Source organism: Emydura macquarii, unplaced genomic scaffold, assembly GCF_026122565.2.
Source record: "Emydura macquarii macquarii isolate MOO-44397 ecotype Brisbane River unplaced genomic scaffold, CSIRO-AGI_Emac_v2 contig_2897, whole genome shotgun sequence".
Taxonomy (NCBI): domain Eukaryota; kingdom Metazoa; phylum Chordata; order Testudines; family Chelidae; genus Emydura; species Emydura macquarii.
In genome coordinates this window covers 50,843,266-50,859,261 of record NW_027133034.1, presented here as the reverse complement: position 1 = coordinate 50,859,261, position 15,996 = coordinate 50,843,266, and the positions used below count along the sequence as shown (strand labels likewise).

The following is a 15,996-nucleotide window of genomic DNA, read 5'->3' as shown; positions in this document are numbered from 1 at the left end:
TTTATTCTGTTTAGTTTTGTGGGAATCACCAGGATTGTAAAATTTTAATCTTTGCTTTAAACTCTATTAATGATGTGTAAAGATTTGCTATGACTTTTTTTTGGGTGAGGTATGGTGGTAGGAGAATATGGATTAAGGGCATTGATCAGCAGTTTATTATAGGCACATCTGGATTTCATTGGTTGCAAGCTTCAGAGCAGGTGAAGGATTGTATCAATTAGTATTACGTATGATGTGTTCCTTTCAAAGAGAAGAGTAAGAATTCTTTCTAATTTTTGTCCTTACCAGTATAACTTGTAAATTATAATATTAGTGTTTTCTGTATGCTGATTTGCCTTTGCTTACATATATGAAATATACTTACTCTTCTAGCTCAATGTAACTTCAATTCTTGTTTTTTCTTTTCACTGTAATGTACCTTACCTGGTTAAAATAAAATCAAGTATATGTCTGAGTGGCAAAACAGAGGTGAAAAGTCCACATAATAGCTGACAAAAGATTTTAAAATATCCACTGTATGCTTGGAGCTGTGAAAATTTTATATTGTTGAACATCCGAACAACTTTTGTTTTGTTAACATGTTAGTAGAGTCCCCCCTCCCTTAATCAAAACATAATTTTTTCTGTTTTGCTATTGTTTCTGAAGCTAGTCTTAATGACAGTTATTCAGTACTAAGGCCTTTTTCTTTCAGTTTTGTACTGTACTAAACTGATGCCAGGAGAACCAGTTGAACAAGTTATTTCTGTTCAGAGTGATGTAATTTTAGTGACTGGACTAGATTTGTGTTTCTTGTCAACAAACTTCCCTGAAAGAAATACATTTTCCTTCATATTTGATTTAGATATTTCCTTTTGACATAGTACTATATGTGCAGTGCTGCCATGGATTACATATAAAGAAAAAGCTACTTGAAAGATACGGGATATATCTGTTACTTTCCTCATTTTGCACAGAAGATTCACTATGATAGAAAGTTATGTATCAATCCAAACTCCTATTGTATAGAAATACTATGTATGTAGCAGCAGTACTTATCGAGATATTTAGGTTTCCGTTATTAGTATGTGCCTTTTCTTGATAAAATTGTGAAACGGATTTTAAGTTCATATTTCTGCCTGGTGTAGAATGACAGGACTGTGCCAGTTTGTCTTTAAAGGTTATGTCAGAATGCTGCTTTACTAATGCATGAATGGTTGAAATAGTTGAAAATGACGGATTAAATGTTTTCTTCTTGGTGGTGGTGGTGGGACAAACGGTGCAGCAAAATTTACAACTAATTCAGTGGGAAGGAAGAAATGGTGTATTTCACACATTTTCAAACCAAATTAGGAGTCATATAAGCTTCCAAATTCATTTTGTGTGATTTCCATCCCTCTCCTACCGCCTTAATGTGCTTCTTTGGGGGATCCTTTTTCCCCTTCCTTTAATATACTAATCCTCTCTTCCTGGTGCTGCATCATGCCACTATTTTCCTGAGTGTGGACCGATAGATGGAGAGATCTATGTTGAGTGATTCAAGGCTTGCTCACCAAGAAGCAGAGCATGTTGCTTCCATAGCATTGTGTCTGCATGAAAAGGAAGGACCTGGTCCAGGAAAGCACTTAACCACATTGCTCAGTTTTACTCGTGTGTAATGCCATTGAATTCAGATGCTTAAAATAGTATATGGTTCAGTACTTTGCTGAATTACTTTTTTCAGAAGTAGGGTTATCACCTGATTGGTATTTGACCAGCCTGGCTGGTTTTTTTTATGGATTTGCCAGTTGCCAGAAAAATAATTTAATCTGCCAGGTCTTTCTGACATGGGTCTAAAGATTTCCATTATTACCACAATACACTGGGATAGCTAATGTTAAAAGTTTCTGTGTCCAGCTAAAGATACAGAAGTGTTCCCATTTCCACAGTTTAAGTAAGAAAATGATGTTATAAATCTTATCTATGTGAGTTCTCTCTAGATACTATAAATGGCTGTTGAAAGGGGTGGGGTTTGCGGAGTTGCCTTGTGGTTGCGGTTGTGGTGAGCTTGCAAAACAACCGGCACCACCCCCATCCACAAGGCATTTCAAAGGTGATCACCTTTTTTTTTGGAAGTGTAGCTGGTATGTTCCTATCCAAACACAGCTATTTTCTTTTTGCCATAGAACTTTATATTCTTAAATAGTTGGAATAATCTGAATTTATTTTAATCAATGCTCTGTTGATTTTGACAGGTGAGGGCAAATCACAAAGTAGTTATTTCCACCCCTGTCCAATGTCTAATTAATAATTATTAAAAGCTTACCTGATTTATAAAGAAGCAGCAGCAAGTGGACCTGGGAACTGGAGCTGCCACCACTGTTAGAGGCTGTCCATGGGGGCAGAGCATGAGGCAGTCCTAAGGCTCGGTAGTGGCTCTTCATGCATATACATAGCACTCACCCCATGGGTGAGAGGGCCAGGGCACAGGTCCATCCCTGCCCATGCAAGCCCCCTGCAGCCAGGACTCAGCTGCTACAAATCCTCCCATGGCCTCTCCAAGCATTGGTTACCACAGCAAACCCCTTATATAAAGAGACTTCTGGGGGTGGATAACAAAACAGCTTCTTGAGACACAATTAGCTATACCAGTGATTTTCAAACTTTTTGTATTGGTGACCCCTTTCACACAGCAAGCCTCTGCGTGTGAACCCCTGGCCCTGATGGGAAACTTCCCCATTGCTACAGAGGAAGGCGAAAACCCCCGAGGGTCTCTGCCAGTCTGCCCTGGGGGAAAATTCCTTCCTGACCCCAAATATGGTGATCAGTTAAACCCTGAGCATGTGGACAAGACTCAACAGCCAGACACCCAAGAAAGAATTCTCTGTAGTAACTCAAAACCCATCCCATCACAGGCCATTGGGCATATTTACCACTAATAGTCAAAGATCAGTTAATTGTCAAATTAGGCTGTCCCATCACACCATCCCCTCCATAAACTTATCAAGCTCAGTCTTGAAGCCAGCTAGGTTTTTTGCCCCCAGTGCTCCCCTTAGAAGGCTATTCCAGAACTTTCCCCACCCGAGCTGCATGAGGGGAGGGCAGGGAGCAGCAGCTCCTGATGCTCACCTCACAGCACTACCCAGGTGAGGAAAGTGACCTAGGGGCAGGGAGCCCTGATGTTGCTCCTTGCTGCCCTCCTCACAACTGTCTAGGGGGCACAGAGGAACGTTGGTGGGCTGAGTAATATCTGTGTGTCACTGCTTGCCTCCATCCCCTGATGTTCCTCCGCTGGGAGGAAGCAGGGAGGCTCATAGCCCTGTAATTGGTGACACTCCGAGCACACAGCCGTGTGCCTGGCTGGGGTCGGGGCTCACTGCTCGCGACCCCCAGTTTGAGAACCAGTGAGCTATAGCAAGATTTGAGCCTGATGCTGCACTACATTCTTCAAACTTTCCGGCATTGTGTTTTGCTACTGGAGAGAGTGAGTTGTGACATTTAAATCAAATCACAATGTGTCCTTCAATATGTATATATTTATGAATTAAATAAAAAAGAATCTGCACAATGTTTTTTGTGGCTTTTGGGAATTCTTGGTTAGGCTTTGCCTCACGTGCCTGGACTGACGAGCTGCTCCTGAAGCCAAGGCATTAGTCCCTAGAGGGAATTCCAGTATTTGTTCTACCAATTGTCTTCAGCACCTCACTCTGGTCAGAGATTCTACACAGCCTGGCTCTGAGACCCATTCCTCCCAACTGCCATGGAACGTTTCTCACATCTCTCCAGCAGATTCATGGCGCTGCCTTCTGCTGACATACTGCTGTTCAGCACGTTCATCACCTCATTTTCCTTCTGCAAATGAGGGAAAAGTCATAGTGGGTCCAATCCCACTAAACATATTCTGGAAATTGAGGGTGATCTTGACATTCCAGGAGGTGTCCAGAAGCTAGCAGAGTAGTATCTGAAGTCACATTCTACTATTTGGATTAATTATATTTTCCTATTTTAGAAGCTTTCTCAAATTTATCATGAATGTCACCTAACTAGAAACATTAACTAAAATGGGAATTGGGCATCCAAATCCCTTAGCCATATTTGAAAATCTCTGCATAAATTCTTAACATGGTAGAGGGGAATGGCAAAGGTATGATCTTGAGCATACTTAATTGTTGATGCATTACTCTTTCTCACATGCTTATTTTTCTTGGTTCATCAGTGTTTGGAGCGGTGTCCACAATGTTGCATTTCTTTGTGAAGTAGAAATGTCATACTAGTGAAACATTAACCATGTGCTGCCTTTTACAAGCAAAGCTTTAAAATTCTAGGTACTATTAGTAGTCCTAAATCGTGTGGTTAATATTTTTGGCTCCATAAATAATTTCTTGCATTTCAAATTTTTCTCCAGATGTTGCTGGTTTTCTGAAGTGGTCAACCAGATTCCCTTAAAGTGGTCCTCTGAGTTATAACACAGGTGAGTAAAATAAATTCAGATTGCATAAGTTATTGTTTCCATATTTTGTGAGACCTTGAAGTTGGGTAACTGATCAGTGGATGGAAGATGTCTAGATTCTTCTCCTTTTAAAGATCCTTTCTTAGCACTGAATACCGTACATCTGATTATAAGCGCAGATAGATGTTGCACCAAAGCTTTAAGGAAGTTACAGAAAACATGAACTTGACTACTTAACAAAATAAATAAAGGAATAAAATCTTAGTTTTCGGTGAGTTAGAAAACCTTGAATTTGAATTATTGAACTTAAATATTTTGAATAGGTGAGTTACAGCAGCACCTGTTGCAACACTAGTATATATTGAGACCTGTTGTATTTAGGATAACTGGTTCTTGAATATTAAATTACAGGAATAATGAAAATATATAGGATAAGTAACGTTTGTGAAATATGTGTGAAACATTTGTGAAAGTAGGTCTGATGGAGAATATCTAGAAATACAAGGTGACTTAAGAAGTTCCGGCAAACTGAGTTTCCTTGTAATAAAAATCTTATATTTATTTCAGTGGTTCTTAAATTTTTATTTTGTCTCTTTTTAAAGATTGATCATCTTCTGGATCCTCTCCTCTCTCATTGCAAATCTCTCATGTCTTCTGTGGCAACATCATGCTTAGAGCAGGAGGAAAAATCTTTTAAAAATTCTTTCATGTGAAATTTATAGAAGAATTTTTTGTAAGCATCTTAGTCTAATTGTCAGCCTAGATCCATATCAGGGCATGAGAATAAGGCAGATAGACAGACAGAGTACATCTTCTTAACTCTCTCCAATATACTACCTTTATATAAAAAAAAAAAAAAAAAAAAAGATGCAAAAAAATGTTACTGTTCCAACTGAGAATTAATTAGTGATGCATAGAGGAGAATTCCATGCACATTTTACACCTGATACTTTCCACTTTTTGGAAGTACAACATATCAGAGTGTCGTATTTAATAATGCGAACCAATTTAACATTTATCATTACTGAATTGTATTTGATTTCAACTCACTGCTGTAATTTATCAAGAGGATGGCTAGGATTGATGATCTTGACAAACTGGAGAAATGGTCTAAAATAAATGTGATGAAATTCAATAAGAAGTGAAAAGTACTACATTTAGGAAGGAATAATTAATTGCAAATATAAAACAGGAAATGACTGCCTAGAAAGCAGTACTGCAGAAAAGGATCTGGGGGTTATAGTGGATCACAAACTAAATGAGTCAACAGTGTAATATTGTTGCAAATAAAAGAAACCCCCACAACATTCTGGGATGTATTAGCAAAAGTTTTGTAAGCAAGAGACGAGGAGTAATTCTTCCATTCTACTCAGCACTGATAAGGCCTCAAATGGAGTTCTGTGTCCAACTGTAAGCACCACACTTCAAGAAAGATGGACAAATTGGAGAAATTCCAGAGGAAAGCAACAAAAATGATTAAAGATGTAGAAAACATGAGGAAAGATTGCAAAAATTGGGTTTGTTTAGTATGCGGAAGAGAAGACTGGGGAGGGTGAGACATGATAACAGTAGTAATGGACTTAAATTGCAGCAAGGGAGATTTAGATTAGACATTAGGAAAAACTTTCTATTTGCAAGCATAATTAAGCACTGGAACAAATTACTTAGGGAGATTGTGCAGTCTCAGTCATTGAAGGTTTTTAAGAACAAGTTATACAAACACCTGTCAGGGAAGGTCTAGATAAAACTTAGTCCTGCCCCAGTGCAAGAGGTAGGCCAGATGGTCTATTGAGGTCTCTTCCAGTCTTACATATCTATTGATTAATCTTGACTTTCATAGTGTTTGCAATCCCTCCCATCTTTTAGCATCCACAGACATTATTGCATGTACTATCCACTCTAATGACTGAGGATAAAGATAACAAATAATGGTGTTTGATTTCAAAATATATCTGACACCAAGGTCCACCTTTACTCGGCATCTTTAATTATCCTCTGTATTTTGATGTTTTAGACTATGTATACATCCTACATATCATGTTTTGTTAGTTTAGCTTTTGCTTCCTTATTACTATTGATAGAGCTTCCAGTGCCAACACAAATGAAAGATAATGAGCAGCTATTGTCTAGTTTTCTTTATGTTCCCTCTTTCTATTATGGCTGCTGGATTCTAAAAATAGAATTAATCCTAACTTTTTTTTGGTGGGGGGAAGTATAAATAGTTTGTCGATGGGTATGTCATCTAGAACAGTTTTTTCCTAAAGTATATTGTAGTGGTGCAGAAGCGCCACTATCATTAAGGTTACTTTGTGACATCTGTTTAAAGGTCGAACCTTTCTGTCTTCTAAAATCATCATGCTAAATCTAATTTCTTTGTTGTGCTTCAAGCAGGTGTAGGGTAAGATTAGTGATCCAAATTTGGAGTCCTTTGAGCCAGCAGTTCTGGAGATGTAAGCTCCCCAAAAATAGCCATTTAAAAAAAAGTTTCCAGATGCGTTTTTCCCCCAGAGCTAGAGATCAAACTGTTGATGTGATGCAGGTTAAAATGGTCTCAATCTGTTGAGTTTTATCTAAGGTAGTACATGGCTTCCACTAAATCTTTGGGAGACTCACACTGAAGAGAGTATTTAAGAAAATTTATTATATCGCGCACAAGTCAACACTGAAAAACTGCAGAAATGGAAACCCTGGAGCTATTTTATTTGCTTTAAACTTGACTCCTGTAAGTGCTCTAGAATCCAGACGGTTACTCAGATTGCTTGGAGATTTGGTGCACCTCATGGGGTAAGGAGTAGTGTTAGTTTTCCAGATATGGGGTCATTTAACTGAGGGGTTGCCGAGTTACAGGACCCTCCCAAAACCATTTTCCTTCTGAGGGCTTGTACTGCTAATCTGAGAAATACTAATGACTGAATGAATCACACGCATCTTGATGGCTGTGAACTCACCCCTCAATTAATATATCCAAGGATAGAATAATCACAAACAGCCACTTGAGGGCTAGTCTACACTTACAGCTGTCCCAGTGTAAGTTTTATCAGTACAGCTGTGCTGCTGTAAGAGCGCTTGTGTAGCTGCATTATGTCTATGGGAGAGAGCTCTTCTGCCAACTTAATAACCACCTAAATGAGCGGCGGTAGCTATGTCTGCTGGAGATGCTCTCCCCCTGATAGAGCGTTGTCCATACAAGTGCTTATGCCAGCAAAATGTATGTCGCTCAGGGGTGTGTTTTTTTTTTTTTTTTTCAGACCCCTGAGCAGCAAAAGTTTTGCCGGCATAAATGCTAGTGTAGACAAGGCCTAAGATAAAAGGAGTTTTGGACTGAGTGGCTGGAGCTTGCTGCAATTTGTGAGAATATGTCTGCTACAAGCACCTACAGTAGCACAGCTGACATCTCCTTGCCTCGTGCGCTGCCTTTCTCTTCACTGGAGTTGGAAAGTGAGGGAGAGGACTTCAGTTCCCACCCATCTTCTTACCCATCATATGGGACCCAATCTCATAATGGGCACCAGGCATATCATCCATCCGACCCTTAGCTTCCATGGTTTGGCCAACTACGGTACCAGACACCAGCCCCCTACTCTCAGTGACTGTAGTGAGACCCTTAGCAGGCTCAGAGGCAGCAAGCCTCTCAGGCCCTAGCATGGCATACCAACAGGCAAGGAGGGCCCCTCCTTCCGCTGGGGTTTTGAAGACTTTGGAACCCCCTGAACATCTGGGGTAGGAAGTTAAGGCAGAAGAGGAAGACACTCCTCTAGGTCATTTCTCATCATCCTCCCCAGATGAGCTGGTGATGCCCCCTCCGCCATCTGTGGCTGATGATTTTAAATCATTCCAGGACCTAGCTCAGAGGATGGTAAATACCCTGCAGATACAGTTGCAGGAAGTGACTGAACCTCACCACAAATTGGTGGACATTTTACATTCTTCCAGTTCTGCCAAAGTGGCCCTCCCAGTGAATGAGTCACTCCTGGACCCTGCCAAAGTCATATGACAGACCCCTGCTTCCATCCTATCAACATGCAGGCAGGTGGACAAAAAGCATTATGTGCCAGTAAAGGATGCAGAATTTCTATTTTCCCACCTCCCTCCCAACTCCATCATTGTGGATGCAGTTAATTCTCGGGGCCGCCAGCTCCAATCTAAATCCACCCTGTATGATTGAGATGGGAAACGTCTAGACCTGTTTGGCAGGAAGGCATATTTATCAGCCACTCTTCAGTTCCACATAGCAAATTACCAGGCCTTGCTGGCAAAATACGACTACCAGAATTATACAAAACTCAATCCCTTTATTGAATAGCCCCACAGACTCCCATAAAGACCAATTCAAGGCCATAATCAACAAGGGCCAGCTGATGGCTAAAACATCTCTTCAGTTTGCATTAGATGCAGCCAACACGTCGGCACGTTCGATTTCCACAGCCATTGTTATGAGATGGATTTTGTGAGATGGATTCCTTAAAGAGGTTCAAACCACAGTGGAGGACCTTCAGGGTGAAGTTATTCGCCGAGAAGACCAACGCATCTCCACATGCTGAAGGATTTGCAGGCAACTCTTCAATCCCTAGGGATATACATGGCAGCCTAAAAGAGAAAATACAGCCCTCAACCGTTGTTTAAGCCCCAGTCATCACAATACATGTCTCAGTACTCCTCACAAAGTGCTGGCCAACTACCAGGCATCTCTGGCAAAATATGACTATCTGATCTGATAAAAAAGTTTGGGGGGAAGGGAACATCCCCATATTCCCACCCCTGGACAAATTGTCTCTTTATGAAAAGACTCCTGCAAGAGCACAGGGAAAAATTGAAATCCATCATGCTAGAGGGCAGCTGAGTGCTAATATTTCCTGTGGGCTGCTTCAAGACCACATTGATGGTGATGTGCAGATCTTTCAAGCTCCTGTCATCAGGAATACACAGGGAGGGTCCAAAAAATGACAGACGATCTTCTATTCCAGGGCAGTGATTTCTTTAATTCAAAGGCTGACATGGCCTTTCACTCAATAAAGAACTGTAGGACCACTTTATGTTCTCTAGGCTTGTATGTTTTGGTCCCAAGAAGAACATAACCCAGACCTCTTTCAGATAAGAGTCCCTCTGCTCCATGGTATACTGCATACATATATTGCACCTGAGCCACCAAGCAAGAACCAGAGGCTCTAATTCAGATGCCTGATTGCCCCATCTCAGCTACAGCATGGTTGATGTACTCCTCTCGGCATAGGTTTCACACCACATTTGAGAGCCTGGCAGAACCTTTGGGGGAAGCTACCTTTTCTCCAACTTTCTGGCAACTGTCTTTATTTTTTTCTCAGGAGGGTGAAGTTTTTTTTGGACTGGGGTAGACCAATAGACCAGTGGGGCTGAGAAGTTGTTGGCAACTGTATGGCATATAATTCTAGTCCCTTTCTACCTGCAGTCCACCTTCCCCATCCGTCTTCAGGATTCTGTTTCATGAGCTACCATTAAACTGAGATAGACCACTGGTTCCCAACCTGTGGCCCAGGGCCAAAGGTGGCCCGCAAGGTCTTTCAAAGTGGCCCGTGGCTCCCGTCCCTCTGACTGCAGAAGAAGCTGCTGCCTAAGGACCCGGGCGGAGTGCATTGCTGTGGGGCTACCAGACTGGTGCAGGCTGCTTGCTGCAGCCAAGGGGATGAGAGACCAGTGTTCCCCTCCCCCTGGCTATAGAAGGGAGCATGGCAAAGCGCTCTGCCTGGGTCCCTAGGCGCTGGGATCCTTGCTGGAGCCAGAGGGAGGGGAACACTGATCTCCCATGCTCCTGGCTGCAGAAGGGAGCCATTGCTTAGGGACCCAGGTGGAGCACACCCACCATGCTTGAGGAGTGGCAGGACTCTAAAAAATCAGTGCCTTCTGGTTTGTCAATCACCATGACTTAGCTGCCTGACCATGTGCTTCAGTGTGTAGTGACATCACTCGTCTACAGTAGTGCTTTGTTTGTGAGCGTGTGAAATACTGTGAGTAATTTGCAGGTGTAAAATATTGAATATAAAAATCTGCACAGTAGCATCAAAATGTTTATTTTAAATATGTAGTGATTTGTAGCCCTTAATGGGGTATATATGAGTTGATAAACTGGTGGCCCTTCAGGGTTGTAAAAATGATATTTATGGCCCTCGAGCCAAAATGTTTGGGAACCTCTGAGATAGACTCTCTCCTCAAATTGAGTATTCATTGTTTCAAATGCGTTTCTCTAAAATGAGATGCTTAATGGATGTTTTTACAAATAAATATTAACTATATTGTGGTACTGCCCCTATGATCAGTCAGGATGGGGGGATTGTTTTGCTGAGCACTGTACAAACACACAGGCATGCTTTGTCCCTTCCACAGAGAACTTGTAATCTGAAACAAGGCAAGAGTGACTGTCAAACAGTAGGAGGGAAGTGCGTGTGTGGGGGGATGAACATAACAGAAATGAAGATCAGAAAGTTAACCTTATTAACTCCATGAACAGCTTGGTTACTCCAAATTGGTTGAAAATATTTTAAAAATATTTTTCTTTTATAAATACAGTTGTCTCCAATTGTTGTTCAGCCTAGCAGTCAATAGTTGACTGATTTTCCTCATAGGCATCATATCATAAGCGACTCTCGAGGAGGGATTTGAAACTTGGTAAACTCTGAGTCAACATAAGGGTTTATTAGCAGTTCTGTAGCAATATTTTTTTATAAACTTGCAACTGGAGGGAAGAAATGAAAACGTTAAGATTGATTCTAAATTTAAAAGATAAGGTTATTTTCTGCTACATGCATAATAAAATCTGTCATGTCACTTCCTATTTCGTCTCGCTTTCCCCTATTGCTTTTTTCATTGTAATTGCAATGAAGGAGTTTTACTTCTTGTCATTATGTTTGTTGTACTTGTTGCTGCAATATGAACAAGATTCGATCAAATGTTTTGATCTTTGAAAAAAGGCTGACCTAAACAGTGATGGACCTGGATGGTCTCAGCTCTGGATGGAATCCAGTCCTTCTGGCCAATTGTTGACTGTGACATTTGGAATACCCTTCTCCTCAGAATGTATTTCAGGCAGTGTCACATGAGATCAGATCAGCTGCTTGCATCCACCAGAAAATGACTGTTCAATTACAACAATAAATCAATGTAGTCTTAGAGGAAATCTATTTACAGTTGTACCAGAAACAAGGAGATTGCTTGTGTGACGATATATTACTAAAACAATGATTGTAGGGTGTCTAACACATTTGCAACAAGTGATTCAAGTATATGCTGTCTAAAGAGCTAAATGGCTGACATTTTAGAGTATATAAAACCAGAACAAAAATGCATTTTCAGTTTCACAATGTGTAGCATAGAGATTTCCCCCCATTGGTCGCCTTAGTAGTTAGAACATGCAGTTGTGGTAATCATTGAAATTGAGCTCCATTTTTTGGGGGAGGAAAAAAACGAACTTGATGAATAAGGCCTTGATTCAGCAAAGCCTTTAAGTCCTTACTTAATTTCCACTATGTAAGTAGTCCTATTGAATGGGACTACTTGTGTGATGAAAATTAAGCGCATTGCTTTAGTGAATCAGAGCCTAAAACATTTAATCATTATTTAAACCCTAATTACATACCTGAATGCCCGTCACTCGAATTGTGGAAATGAAATATAAAGAGGGTTTTTAATATAAAATAGATTTAGTGCAAGTAAACTTGGATTGTTCTACATAGTATTTACATGCATGTCGTGTGTATATATATGCAACCTCATCCTCTCTAATCCATCCATCCCTGGCGGGCTGCCCTGCTCCCACCCTCCCCATTTACAGGCTAAAGACCAATCTTACAAACGTTGATACACACGAGTCACTTCTCATTCATGGTACCACAATAAAGTTACAAACATGCATATGTTTGCTGGATCAGGGCCTAAGATAGTCTGAAGCATGGTTGATTTTATGAGTCTTTGCATGTTTTCCCAGTGAATGCATTTTAGTGAGTAGCAAAAGTTCTGAAGAAAAAAATAGGACATTCACAAAATACCTTTACAAACTCTTTTTTGGTTTTAATATTTTTAAGTATAAGGTAACTCAAAACCTGGTCCCATTCCCATTTAAACTAATGGGAAGTTTTCTATTGACTTCAGTGAGAGCTGGATCATACAGCTATAAGAAATATATCTCAAAACTATGATGAATCTGAGGGTTTTTAAATCTAAACTTCTGACTTCTGTAAATACAAATCAAAAGTTTCTTGCTGCTAATAGTTTTGATCTAACTAAAAGCTCATTTTCTTGACTTCTGCCTAGCATAAAACTTAATTATAGAATAGACAAATAGTGTTCCTCTCTTTTTGTATGAAATAATAGTGACATGGACTTTTTTCCAGTATACTTTGTAAGTGGTGCCATGACCAACTTATTTTGTCTTAATGGCCAACAGTAAAATGGCAAGTTGTGAATTTGTATCTTATTTTTTCTATATTAGCTATATTGCCTAAGGCTATTAATATTCAATCTTTTCTCTGAATTTTTTTTTAGTATTTTGTCTGTTTCATATCTACTTTCATATGTTCTTTTTTTTTAGAATTTTCTATAATGTTTCCTGTGTTAATGCAGAACTGTAGGTCTCCTACCAGCTAGTGGAGACAGAAACAACTGTATATGCTTCCTTGGTGACTTTTTCTCAGCCTTTGTTATGCCTCATTAGGAGAGAGGAGGGGATGTCAGTGAGCAAAGAAAAAAGGCATTAGAGTTTAGAATCCTTTATTTTTGGCAAAGGATCAACGACTCTTAAGATCAGCAACCTGATTGGATTGGTAACTTTACCTTTAAAACAATTCGTGCAATCATTGACTAAGTTGGCTCTTTCTTGAACCTGATGTATTTGTAGAGTGCCTAATAGAGTTGTGTTTTTGTACAGTGTCTGTTGAGACCATTAGCAGCTGCTACTACTGCTACTACTAATAAAGAGCTATCTTCACTCTTACAGAATTCATTTTAGGCGGTGAGATTGCATTATAGGAGCTTAATCACAATGTGACATGGGATTTTGTTTAACTGAGGATCATTAACAGTGCCACTCAGTCAAGAGTTACATTTTTACATCTAGATTTCAGACCTACCAAAACAAGGGTTTATAATGAACATGATAATCCAACTTCAGCTCTATTGATGTTAGTTGCCATTCTTATAAAACTTTGCATTAGAGTTTTTTTTTCTGGTGTTTCCATATAATTGGCTTTTATGTAGAAGAAATCACCTGTGTGTGTCAGCTTACATTTTCTAGACATTTTTTATCCATAAATATAAAATATCTTTACTCTAATTGTATGCTTTTTATTCTACAATATTAATTTAAATAAGTTCTTGCAGTTTAAGCCGACACTAGCTGCCGTTGGTGTGAGATGCACCATGGTGTTTTTATTTATAATTTCCCCTTTAAACTCTGTCATGGAACTACATTCTTCTGTGAAAATGATTTCTACAATTTAAATAAACTCTTTGAAGGGCATTTGTCACCTACTTCTCTCTCTTTAAAATATGTACACTCCTGATTAGGTTGTTTCCTTTGATCCTATTTTCTTTGTGAGCCTTGTGTAAAGAGATCCTGTGCCGAGGGGATCATCCGGACTCAGCTCAAATCTCTAAGTAGTAAGTGGAAAAGAATGATAAGAGAGAAATGAAAAGCTAAAATGATCTTGGAAAATATGGTGACTAACTTTAATCAAAGGTCCGTACGCAGAGCCCACGCATGTTTGTAAGGATATGAATGCTTCCTGTCAGTTACATTCCCCGCTGAGGTCACTGAATAAATTCAGTTAAGCAACAGAACTGCTGAGGCTGCAAGTAGACCTCATGGATTCAGGAAGACTAATGGGAACTCAACTTGAAAGCTCAAACTGAACTAGCCAATGATATTGGTGAAACATCACATCTGTTATTTTTTACTGACCACTTTTCTGGCAATAGCCTGTCTTCATTCTTTCCATTATAGGCAGCTGCAGGAGCTCAACAGAGTTCAATTCCATTTTAGATACACAAAATTAAGCAAAGAATAAAGAAACAAAAGATGTAGTATGGTTGCTATGTATTTGACAACACTGATTTCTAGAAGGTATTATTTAGGCGCTGAACTATTTTAACTGTATGAAGGCAGACAGATGTGTCAGGATACTCAGCAGGCATGTGTCTTGAAATATAGTCATCAGAAACAAAGTCCAGGATGAAGAGACAGGCATCCCAATAGTGGATAGACACTGGAAGAATTAGAAGAGAACTATTCTTTCATTGCTGTTTTTGGTCAGGAAGCCAAAGTTTCTATAGATAATTTAAGATTAAAAACAGTTTTCATTTTCTACAGCCTTCTGCCTTGTACCCAGGGGGTATGGGTTAAGAGTGATGTGTGAATTTCAGATATGGATTCTAATACTTATTCAGAATGACTCTCCATATTTCACATACAGATGTGGAGTTTAAATAGCCAAATTAAAATATGAATTCTTACGTATTTTTTTCAGGGTGTTGTGCCCTATTCCTCAGTGAGTCACCAGAGCTTTCTCTTTCCTGGCATCTCTGATCCCCAATATCCCTTCTACCTACTCTGTTAAAAAGGAAAGAGACAATGGCTGGTCCTCCAAGTGAGCACATAGGTTGCTCTATTAAATTCAGTGGTACTACTTGCATGCTTAAGTACTTCTCTGCATTGGGGCCTAAGGAAACATTAGTTGATAAAACTAACACAGAGACATACTCTGTAAAAAGTATTGAATTAGAGGGTCTTAGGACTTGCCTAAATGGTGCATTAATCCACGTCAGAGGAGTTGTAAATTCTAGTCCCCAACAGCATGTTGTGCACTAACTGACCCATGTGGACCCTGTTGGTATGTGTTAATGTAACCCTGTTTCAAACAGAATTTAGGTAATTTTTAGTGCACACCAGCAGGCTCTGCAGAGGCCTATTAGTGACATGCAGACGCGGACTAGAAATTACACCCCCACTAGTTTGGACTAACACACCATGTAGACAGTTCCTAAAACACTCTAATTCAATATTTTTTACAGGGTATGTCTCTGTTAGTTCTTCTTCGAGTGCTTGCTCATATCCATTCCATTGTAGGTGTGTGCGCACCTCCGTACACGGTTATTGGAACTTTTTTCCATTTAATAATAGTACCCGTAGGGCCAGCTCAAGCACCCTCCGGAGCTCCACACACATGCTGCAGTATATGAGGCGCTGCCAGCCCTCTCAGTTCCTTCTTTCCATGTGTGATGGTTGCTGGAACTGCTATGACTTGCATCGCAAGTGTTCTAAATCCCTTTTGTTCTCCTTAATGGCTTGTTGTTTGTCTTAGTTAGGTAGATTAGTCCTTAAGTGTTGTTAATAGTGGTAGTCAGTCACTTAGGATAGTTACCGGAAGCAGGGCATGCCCTGGTCATCAGGCTTCAAACCTTGTGCCTTCTGTGGGAAGGCCTTTCCACTGAGCGACCCCCATGATAGTTTCCTAAAGTGCCTGGGGGAAGCTCATTATAAGGACAAATGCATGATTTGTAAGGCTTTCAGACCTCGGACCCAAAAAGACAGAGATCCGCTTGAAAGCCTTACTAATGGAGGCAGCACT

The 15,996-nt window shown here is 40.0% G+C and overlaps 1 protein-coding gene across 1 annotated transcript in view; it reads left to right on the top strand.

Annotated features, from left to right (window-relative positions):
- Positions 1-15,996, top strand: part of LHFPL2 (LHFPL tetraspan subfamily member 2) — a 166,984-nt gene that overhangs the window by 69,386 nt on the left and 81,602 nt on the right. The window contains exon 2 of the mRNA XM_067568939.1: positions 4,361-4,426. The gene's annotated coding sequence lies outside the window, so the exon portion shown is untranslated. The remainder of the gene's footprint in view (positions 1-4,360; positions 4,427-15,996) is intronic.